Raw genomic sequence first — 9,869 nt, 5'->3', positions numbered from 1 at the left:
TAAAAACCAATTGCCATTGTTGATATATTGTGAAAGAAATAAGCACGGTACCACCAAGACATCCAGATGACGAGGGGTTAACATCAGCTAGTCAGCTTCAACTCTCGGTCATGAGGTAGACAACCGGATCCCTGGAAGGAGCCAATGAGGTGGAGAGACCAGGGTCGCGGCTGTGGATCCAGTGGCTGGTCGCGGGTGTCAGACATGCTGTACCACAGGAGGTGTATTGTAGTGCCTTCCACTGAATGATGGAGCCAGAGGAGCTGTTCGGACTGTCCCCGACTTTGATAAGATGCAGGCATGCAAAACATGTAAGCCACTGTCGCCACGGCAACATAGAGCTTGCTGTCCACCTCGTCATACCAACATTTCGGCTATTTCCGCTTCAGGCCTGATGTCCACGTCATCCTCGGGCGCCCGACCCCGGTCATTTTGAATATAGCAAAAATTACACCCCAAAATACATTCTGCTACTCATCCTGAGTATGGCGGTACCACATGTGTGAGACTATATAGAGTATATAGGGCAAGCCATATAGTATATATACTGATGCTCAGAGTATATAGTGACTGGAGGCCCCCCATGCCATTTAAAAAAAAAAAAAATTGGTGCGAGGTTCTCCTTAATAACCATACCAGACCTGAAAGGCCTGGTATGGATTTTGGGGGAGGTGACATCCACGCCATTTTTTGGTTTTTTTTGGGTCGGGGTTCCCCTTTATATACATACCAGACCCAAAGGGCCTGGTAATGGACTGGGGGGGAAGCCACGCCATTTTTTTAAATGATTTTAATCTATATTGCCGAGATCCGACAATACATTAAAGCCGCAAGCAGTTTTAAATGACATTTTTTCCTTTAGAAATCATTTTGCTGCGGTAAGGTTATAAACAAGGGAAAGATGCACTACTTTACAGGCAGACTAAGGAGACCTCACAGACATGATATTTAAACGAATATTTAATTTTTATTGTTTCACTTTAAGCATTATTAAAATCACTGCTCACGAAAAAACTGACGTTTTTAAAATGTTTTGTTTTTGCACTGATACATGTCCCCTGGGGCAGGACCCAGGTCCCCAGACACTTAATGGCAATAACTTGCATATACACCTTTAAAATGAGCACTTTTAATTTTTCACATTCGCGTCCCATAGACTTTAATGGTGTTTGCATGTTCCCACAAATTGTTTGCCTGTTCGCATGTTCTGCTGCGAACCGAACCTGGGGGTGTTCGGCTCATCCCTAACCAAAACCATATAATATAAGGTCAAACCTTAAGAGTTGCAATTTATATGCAATCAGGCAGGCCCTTGCACTACATGGTTTTGGTAAATCTGAAGACAAAAATCTGCAGAAAATCTAATAGTGTGTATGGGGTCTAACTCTACCTGTGTAATCTGAAGAGCTTGTGTCATTGTGATAGCCAAGTCCTACTTATAGGTGAAGGTTTCGGTTGCAACTTTTATTAAACAATTGCTGTTATTTGTGAATGCTATAAAAAAGATTATTCTTTCAAGACAATTGAACTTATATTAGTCTTAAGATAACCCTGTATAGCTTTTATTATCTCCTGCATTCTCTTCTTACCCTAGATGTTTTATGTACTATTTTATTTTCACTGTTCATACTGTATGTAAACTAAATCTTTAAAAAGTTTATTTGTTTTTGTAGTACCACTTAAAAAATGTTCATTATTTGTAAAGAACATTAGCTTAACCACATTGCAACACCTCCCTATGGTTTTTCATGGACCAAACAGCTAGCCTAGCCACTGAATGTGCACATGTGCAAGCTCTATTTATAGAGGGAGGGTGTTAACTTGTATCTGGTATCTTTACCTTGGGTGCCAAGAGTCCTTGTTCCAGCTATGCCTGAGGACTTCATGGGCTCACCCATGAATGCACACATATGCATTTTGTATAAAAAAACTGCAAAATGTCAATGTATGTGCACTATTCATTGGATCGTTAAAGCGGTTGTAAACTAAGGAAAAAAAACCCTGCAAGACAAAGGCATAACGTGCAAGTATGCATCGCATACTTGCACATTAGGAAATACTCACCTTAGAACAAAGCCCTCTCAGCTGCGCCCAGTCACCACTGAGAGAGCTGACATCTTCTCCCGTTCTTTCTTCCGGGATCACGGACTCCGACGCTGTGAGTGGCCGGAGCTGCGATGACGGTAAGCTGGACTTTCAAAACGCATTATTATAGGCTTACCTGTAGGCAAAAATCACAAAATTACAACCGTTTTAAATACTGCTTAAGGAAAAAAAAATACATTTACATACATTGAGCTATATGCTTGTTTACTTGCTTCCTACTTACTGATACATATAAAAATGAGTTCTCATATTTTTTACGTACTGTTAATAACGTCTAACCAGCTGTAATTTTGTGGGGGTGAAGCTCAATAATGGGGCATACTAGAGGTAGGGGGCTCTGCTGTGAGGTTTCTCCTATGTTTCATAAAAAAGGCCCCCTTTGAAAAAAAAAAAAAAGAATATATTTTATTTCATGATCTTAACACAAAAATAGTTTGGGTAAACTTTGACAATACTTTGAAGTGTCAGAACTTTGCCCTTTTAGAATTGCTCAGTTCAGGCATAGATGTTACACATTTTGCATTGTTCACCTGTGGCATGGGTCCTAGAACAACTCTGAGTATAGGGACTACTCCCCAGGGCACTACTGGCTGAGGATGTCTGCCTGCCAATTGTCTATGCATTGGTGAAAAATGTGATGTTTTGCCCTGGACAGGATACAGGCTACTTTTCTTGCCAAAGTGTGACTTCTGATTACTCCCTGATGTTTCATGTCACGGTAATGTCATTGTCCAACTGAATCTGAATCAGATAGATAGCTAATTGTATAGGATGCCTAGAACTGCTCTCCAGCCTAACAGGATGACATCCATCATGAGAATCTTCCAGAATATGAGGGCGAAAGACATCTGTAACTCAAGAGCTGGCTTTTTGAGCTACCAGGCCAGAGATAACCTGGTACTCAATGACAACATAAACAGATCTGTCCTGGGACTAGACTGACTTGTCCCATAATGCAGGACATTGTGTAGTAGAGGTCTGGAGTGAAACAAGGAAAATGGAACCATATAGAACTAAGTTACCATCAGACACAGGACTACCATACAGAAGCATTCTGTTTGTTGTCTTGGGATACCACCTTTTGCTTCCAAGCATCATAAATGGAGGTTATCCAAATGTTCCCACTATTCTGGAAAGTGAAGGCTCCCTCCCTGCAGAGGAATGCTTGTATGAGAAGTTGGCATATCTGAAAATATGTTGTCCAAGAAAACCCATGCAGAACAAACACACAGATACAATATTCTTTAGTACAACACAATAACCAGGTTGCCTATACATGAGTACTAACATTAGAACCATACAATAGCAAAACCAGTAGCTTTTAGCAAAGCAGCACCGCTGAAATAAAAAAATACATCAGTTTGCCCACACATACTTCATTGTTCAACTAGGCGCAATCACAAGCAGGAGCTGTTGATTCACTATTTTAAAGGCTAAATCTGACCACCATAATAAATAGAAAACAAATTCTTAGATGCGGGTTTTATAGGCTAACTTCACCATTTCGGGCAGAATCTCACTTTGCAGAATAAATAGAAGTCTTTTTTTAATGTCCTTTCTGCCCAAGCCATCCCAATGTACTTATGGCTCATTTACCTAGTCCACAGAGGCTTTGAATTTCCACCTCTCAGCTTAAAAAAATGCTTTTTGAGTCCTGACTTCCTGTATCGTCGTGTGATCTTCCAGGAACTATTCCATCATGCACTGCCTTATTGCATCACAGAATAGGGTGCATTTTATCACTCTGGACCACACCTCCCTCATTACTTTACCACCTCTTTTTTATTTCCACCCATTTTCCTACATCTTCCTTTAAGGTATCTATACACAGTACAATCTGATTGTACAATCTCATTTAGCTCTACTATTAACTATGTAGTGCAAGGGCTGGCCTGATTGGATACAAATGAAATGGATTGTTCAGGTGGGTTCTTCTATTACATATTTTTGGTAAATCTAAAGGAAACAGTACAGACATTGTACAATCAGATTGCATAGTGTATGGCCAGCTTTAACCACTTGACGACCGCCTCACGCCGATTTACGTCGGCAAGGTGGCACGGACAGGCAAAATCACGTACATATACGTGATTTGCCTTCCGCGGGTGGGGGGTCCGATCGGACCCGGTGCCCGAGGCGGTCGTCTTTTGTCCCACGGCGATCAGAGATGAGGGGGAGGCCATCCGTTCGTGGCCCCCCCCTCGCGATCGCTGCCGGACAATCACATCATTCCTTTGCTGCTGTATGCTAAACAGCAGCAAAGGAAATGATGTCATCTCTCCTCGGCTCGGTAATTTCCGTTCCGGCCCGAGGAGAGAAGACAGGTATGTGAGTGCACAACATTACACACACACAGTAGAACATGCCAGGCACACAAAACACCCCGATCCCCCCCCCCGATCGCCCCCCGATCCCCCCCCAATCACCCCCCCGTCACAAACTGACACCAGCAGTTTTTTTTTTTTCTGATTACTGCATTGGTGTCAGTTTGTGACAGTTACAGTGTTGGGACAGTTAGTATTACCCCCCTGTAGGTCTAGGATACCCCCCTAACTCCCCCTAATAAAGTTTTAACCCCTTGATCACCCCCTGTCACCAGTGTCGCTAAGCGATCATTTTTCTGATCGCTGTATTAGTGTCGCTGGTGACGCTAGTTAGGGACCTAAATATTTAGGTTCGCCGACAGCGTTTTATAGCGACAGGGACCCCCATATACTACCGAATAAATGTTTTAACCCCTTGATGGCCCCCTAGTTAACCCTTTCACCACTGATCACCGTATAACTGTTACGGGTGACGCTGGTTAGTTTGTTTATTTTTTATAGTGTCAGGGCACCCGCCGTTTATTACCGAATAAAGGTTTAGCCCCCTGATCGCCCGGCGGTGATATGCGTCGCCCCAGGCAGCGTCAGATTAGCGCCAGTACCGCTAACACCCACGCACGCAGCATACGCCTCCCTTAGTGGTATAGTATCTGATCGGATCAATATCTGATCCGATCAGATCTATACTAGCGTCCCCAGCAGTTTAGGGTTCCCAAAAACACAGTGTTAGCGGGATCAGCCCAGATACCTGCTAGCACCTGCGTTTTGCCCCTCCGCCCGGCCCAGCCCAAGTGCAGTATCGATCGATCACTGTCACTTACAAAACACTAAACGCATAACTGCAGCGTTCGCAGAGTCAGGCCTGATCCCTGCGATCGCTAACAGTTTTTTTGGTAACATTTTGGTGAACTGGCAAGCACCAGCCCCAGGCAGCGTCAGGTTAGCGCCAGTAGCGCTAACACCCACGCACGCACCGTACAGCTCCCTTAGTGGTATAGTATCTGATCGGATCAATATCTGATCCGATCAGATCTATACTAGCGTCCCCAGCAGTTTAGGGTTCCCAAAAACGCAGTGTTAGCGGGATCAGCCCAGATACCTGCTAGCACCTGCGTTTTGCCCCTCCGCCCGGCCCAGCCCAGCCCACCCAAGTGCAGTATCGATCGATCACTGACACTTACAAAACACTAAATGCATAACTGCAGCGTTCGCAGAGTCAGGCCTGATCCCTGCGATCGCTAACAGTTTTTTTGGTAGTATTTTGGTGAACTGGCAAGCACCAGCCCCAAGCAGCGTCAGATTAACGCCAGTACCGCTAACACCCACGCACGCACCGTACACCTCCCTTAGTGGTATAGCATCTGAACGGATCAATATCTGATCCGATCAGATCTATACTGGCGTCCCCAGCAGTTTAGGGTTCCCAAAAACGCAGTGTTAGCGGGATCAGCCCAGATACCTGCTAGCACCTGCATTTTGCCCCTCCGCCCGGCCCAGCCCACCCAAGTGCAGTATCGATCGATCACTGTCACTTACAAAACACTTAACGCATAACTGCAGCATTCGCAGAGTCAGGCCTGATCCCTGCAATCGCTAACAGTTTTTTTGGTAGCTTTTTATTGAACTGGCAAGCGCCAGCGGCCTAGTACACCCCGGTCGTAGTCAAACCATCACTGCAGTAACACTTGGTGACGTGGCGAGTCCCATAAGTGCAGTTCAAGCTGGTGAGGTGGCAAGCACAAGTAGTGTCCCGCTGCCACCAAGAAGACAAACACAGGCCCGTCGTGCCCATAGTGCCCTTCCTGCTGAATTCGCCAATCCTAATTGGGAACCCACCACTTCTGCAGCGCCCGTACTTCCCCCATTCACATCCCCAACCAAATGCAGTCGGCTGCATGAGAGGCATTTTCTTTATGCCCTCCCGAGTACCCCTACCCAACGAACCCCCAAAAAAGATGTAGTGTCTGCAGCAAGCGCGAATATAGGCGTGACACCCGCTATTATTGTCCCTCCTGTCCTGACAATCCTGGTCTTTGCATTGGTGAATGTTTTGAACGCTACCATTCATTAGTTGAGTATTAGCGTAGGGTACAGCATTGCACAGACTAGGCCCACTTTCACAGGGTCTCCCAAGATGCCATCGCATTTTGAGAGACCCGAACCTGGAACCGGTTACCGTTATAAAAGTTAGTTACAAAAAAAGTGTAAAAAAAAAAAAAAATATATAAAATAAAAAAAAATAGTTGTCGTTTTATTGTTCTCTCTCTCTATTCTCTCTCTCTTGTTCTGCTCTTTTTTACTGTATTCTATTCTGCAATGTTTTATTGTTATTATGTTTTATCATGTTTGCTTTTCAGGTATGCAATTTTTTATACTTTACCGTTTACTGTGCTTTATTGTTAACCATTTTTTTGTCTTCAGGTACGCCATTCACGACTTTGAATGGTTATACCAGAATGATGCCTGCAGGTTTAGGTATCATCTTGGTATCATTCTTTTCAGCCAGCGGTCAGCTTTCATGTAAAAGCAATCCTAGTGGCTAATTAGCCTCTAGACTGCTTTTACAAGCCGTGGGAGGGAATGCCCCCCCCCACCGTCTTCCGTGTTTTTCTCTGGCTCTCCTGTCTCAACAGGGAACCTGAGAATGCATCTGGGGATTCAGCCAGCTGACCATAGAGCTGATCAGAGACCAGAGTGGCTCCAAACATCTCTATGGCCTAAGAAACCGGAAGCTACGAGCATTTTATGACTTAGATTTCGCCGGATGTAAATAGCGCCATTGGGAAATTGGGGAAGCATTTTATCACACCGATCTTGGTGTCATCAGATGCTTTGAGGGCAGAGGAGAGATCTAGGGTCTAATAGACCCCAATTTTTTCAAAAAAGAGTACCTGTCACTACCTATTGCTATCATAGGGGATATTTACATTCCCCGAGATAACAATAAAAATGATTAAAAAAAAAAAAATGAAAGGAACAGTTTAAAAATAAGATAAAAAAGCAAAAAAATAATAAAGAAAAAAAAAAAAAAAAAAAAGCACCCCTGTCGCCCCCTGCTCTCTCGCTAAGGCGAACGCAAGCGGCGGTCTGTCGTCAAACGTAAACAGCAATTGCACCATGCATGTGAGGTATCGCCGCGAAGGTCAGATCGAGGGCAGTAATTTTTGCAGTAGACCTCCTCTGTAAATCTAAAGTGGTAACCTGTAAAGGCTTTTAAAGGCTTTTAAAAATGTATTTATTTTGTTGCCACTGCATGTTTGTGCGCAATTTTAAAGCATGTCATGTTTGGTATCCATGTACTCGGCCTAAGATCATCTTTTTTATTTCATCAAACATTTGGGCAATATAGTGTGTTTTAGTGCATTAAAATTTAAAAAAGTGTGTTTTTTCCCCAAAAAATGCGTTTGAAAAATCGCAAATACTGTGTGAAAAAAAAAAAGAAACACCCACCATTTTAATCTGTAGGGCATTTGCTTTAAAAAAATATATAATGTTTGGGGGTTCAAAGTAATTTTTTTGCAAAAAAAAAATTACTTTTTCATGTAAACAATGAGTGTCAGAAAGGGCTTTGTCTTCAAGTGGTTAGAAGAGTTGGTGATGTGTGACATAAGCTTCTAAATGTTGTGCATAAAATGCCAGGACAGTTCAAAACCCCCCCAAATGACCCCATTTTGGAAAGTAGACACCCCAAGCTATTTGCTGAGAGGCATGTCGAGTCCATGGAATATTTTATATTGCGACACAAGTTGCGGGAAAGAGACAAATTTTTTTTTTTTTTTTTTTTTTTGCACAAAGTTGTCACTAAATGATATATTGCTCAAACAATGGAAAAAACACATATGCGAGAGTGCCCAGGCTGCACAACCCAAATGTATACAGAAAAAACAAGACAAGGATTCCCCAGGGGGGTTTTTTAGGCAGCAATACATTAAATGTTATTGTAATAATAAAGTGGATAAAGTTCATGATGTGTTTAGAGTATGTAACAATTTTATTAAAAAATACAGACTCTGGTTAACATGTAACAAAAATCGACATATAACATCACCCATGGTTAAGAAGCGTATCATCAATAATATCCATATGAATACCCCGATGCATTTCGACCCATTGGTCTTCTTCAGGGGGGTTTTTATTCTAGGGAAATGTGTCACAATTAGAGTTTGATCTTGTAACTTTAGTCAATATGTAAGACATTTATACAACATTTAGCGTAGATAAATAATTGTATTACATTGTATCTATGAAGGCATATTTACCATTGAGTGGATGATAGGGTGGAGATACACCACACGAACCAGATTGTTTAAAAACATGAAGGCCCAGAGATCCCAGAGACCACACATATCCCTCCGTGCCCCACAGGCACATCCGCAATCCATTGGACTTACAAGGGGTCACACTCTTGGACGGGGGAAAGGACGGGGGCGAGGCACCTGCCATTGTATATAAAAGGACTTGGTTAGGAACCTTAGTAGTATTGTTCTAAAAGTATTTAGTGCCGTAGGGCAATAGCTGATTAGCCCTCACTGAGATGATTACTTGTATAGATGTATATTAATGTTAGTCAAACCTATTACTTGGGAGTATATATTTAATTGATAATGTGATAATTATGGAATACAGATCAATGAAAAAGTGTGTCTAAATGAGACATAATGGGTGATGAGAATATATTGGGAATATTAAATCCAATTAAAGCATGGATGGAAAAAGTGAATGTGCTGGTGGTGCCATAGTGATGGTAATGGATGTGAGGTGATCGTGTGGGAATGCACTGTGAAGGATAGGTTGAAAGCCAAAGTGTTAAAAGAAAAAAACTAACTTAACCAAACCAAACTGCGATAAAAACTATAAAAGTGTATGGGTGCCAGTGAACAAAAAAAGCCAAATGTTGAGAGTGTATGGGGTGAATGTAAGAATTGGAATAGTGAGCATGTGTGTGAGTAGTGATGGCTAAAGGTGAAAAAACAATTATACTAAGTGAGTATATCCAAAAAATAATGAGTTGGTGATGATAGTATTAATGATATTAGAATCGATGTCAACTATAGTAAGTATACTAAACATAGCACTTACCTAGTGCTAAATGCTTCTCAGTATCGTGGCAGCTTTACAAGGATGCAACTACAAATCATCCAAGAACTGCCAATTATATAATCACAGGGGGCTAACCTACGACTTGCAGGTGATGAACTCCTCCCCAACACGCCAACCCCCACATGTCCATGGCGCCGATTGGCGGCGTCTGTGTGGCCCCCTCGGCGTTCCGGAAGGCAAAAGCCCCGACAGCCGCCGTCACCTCCGACGCAACTGCGTGATGTCACGATGACACGCGCGTGCGCAAAGGAACCCGCACACACGTGACGTCACTGACAGTCCGGCGGTGATCACGGGACGCCGCCGGCACGGGAGAAGCTCCCCACGACTGCCCCTAGA

The sequence above is a fragment of the Aquarana catesbeiana genome, linkage group LG09, assembly GCF_042186555.1.
Source record: "Aquarana catesbeiana isolate 2022-GZ linkage group LG09, ASM4218655v1, whole genome shotgun sequence".
Taxonomy (NCBI): Eukaryota; Metazoa; Chordata; class Amphibia; order Anura; family Ranidae; genus Aquarana; species Aquarana catesbeiana.
Note: the sequence above shows the minus strand (reverse complement) of the source record.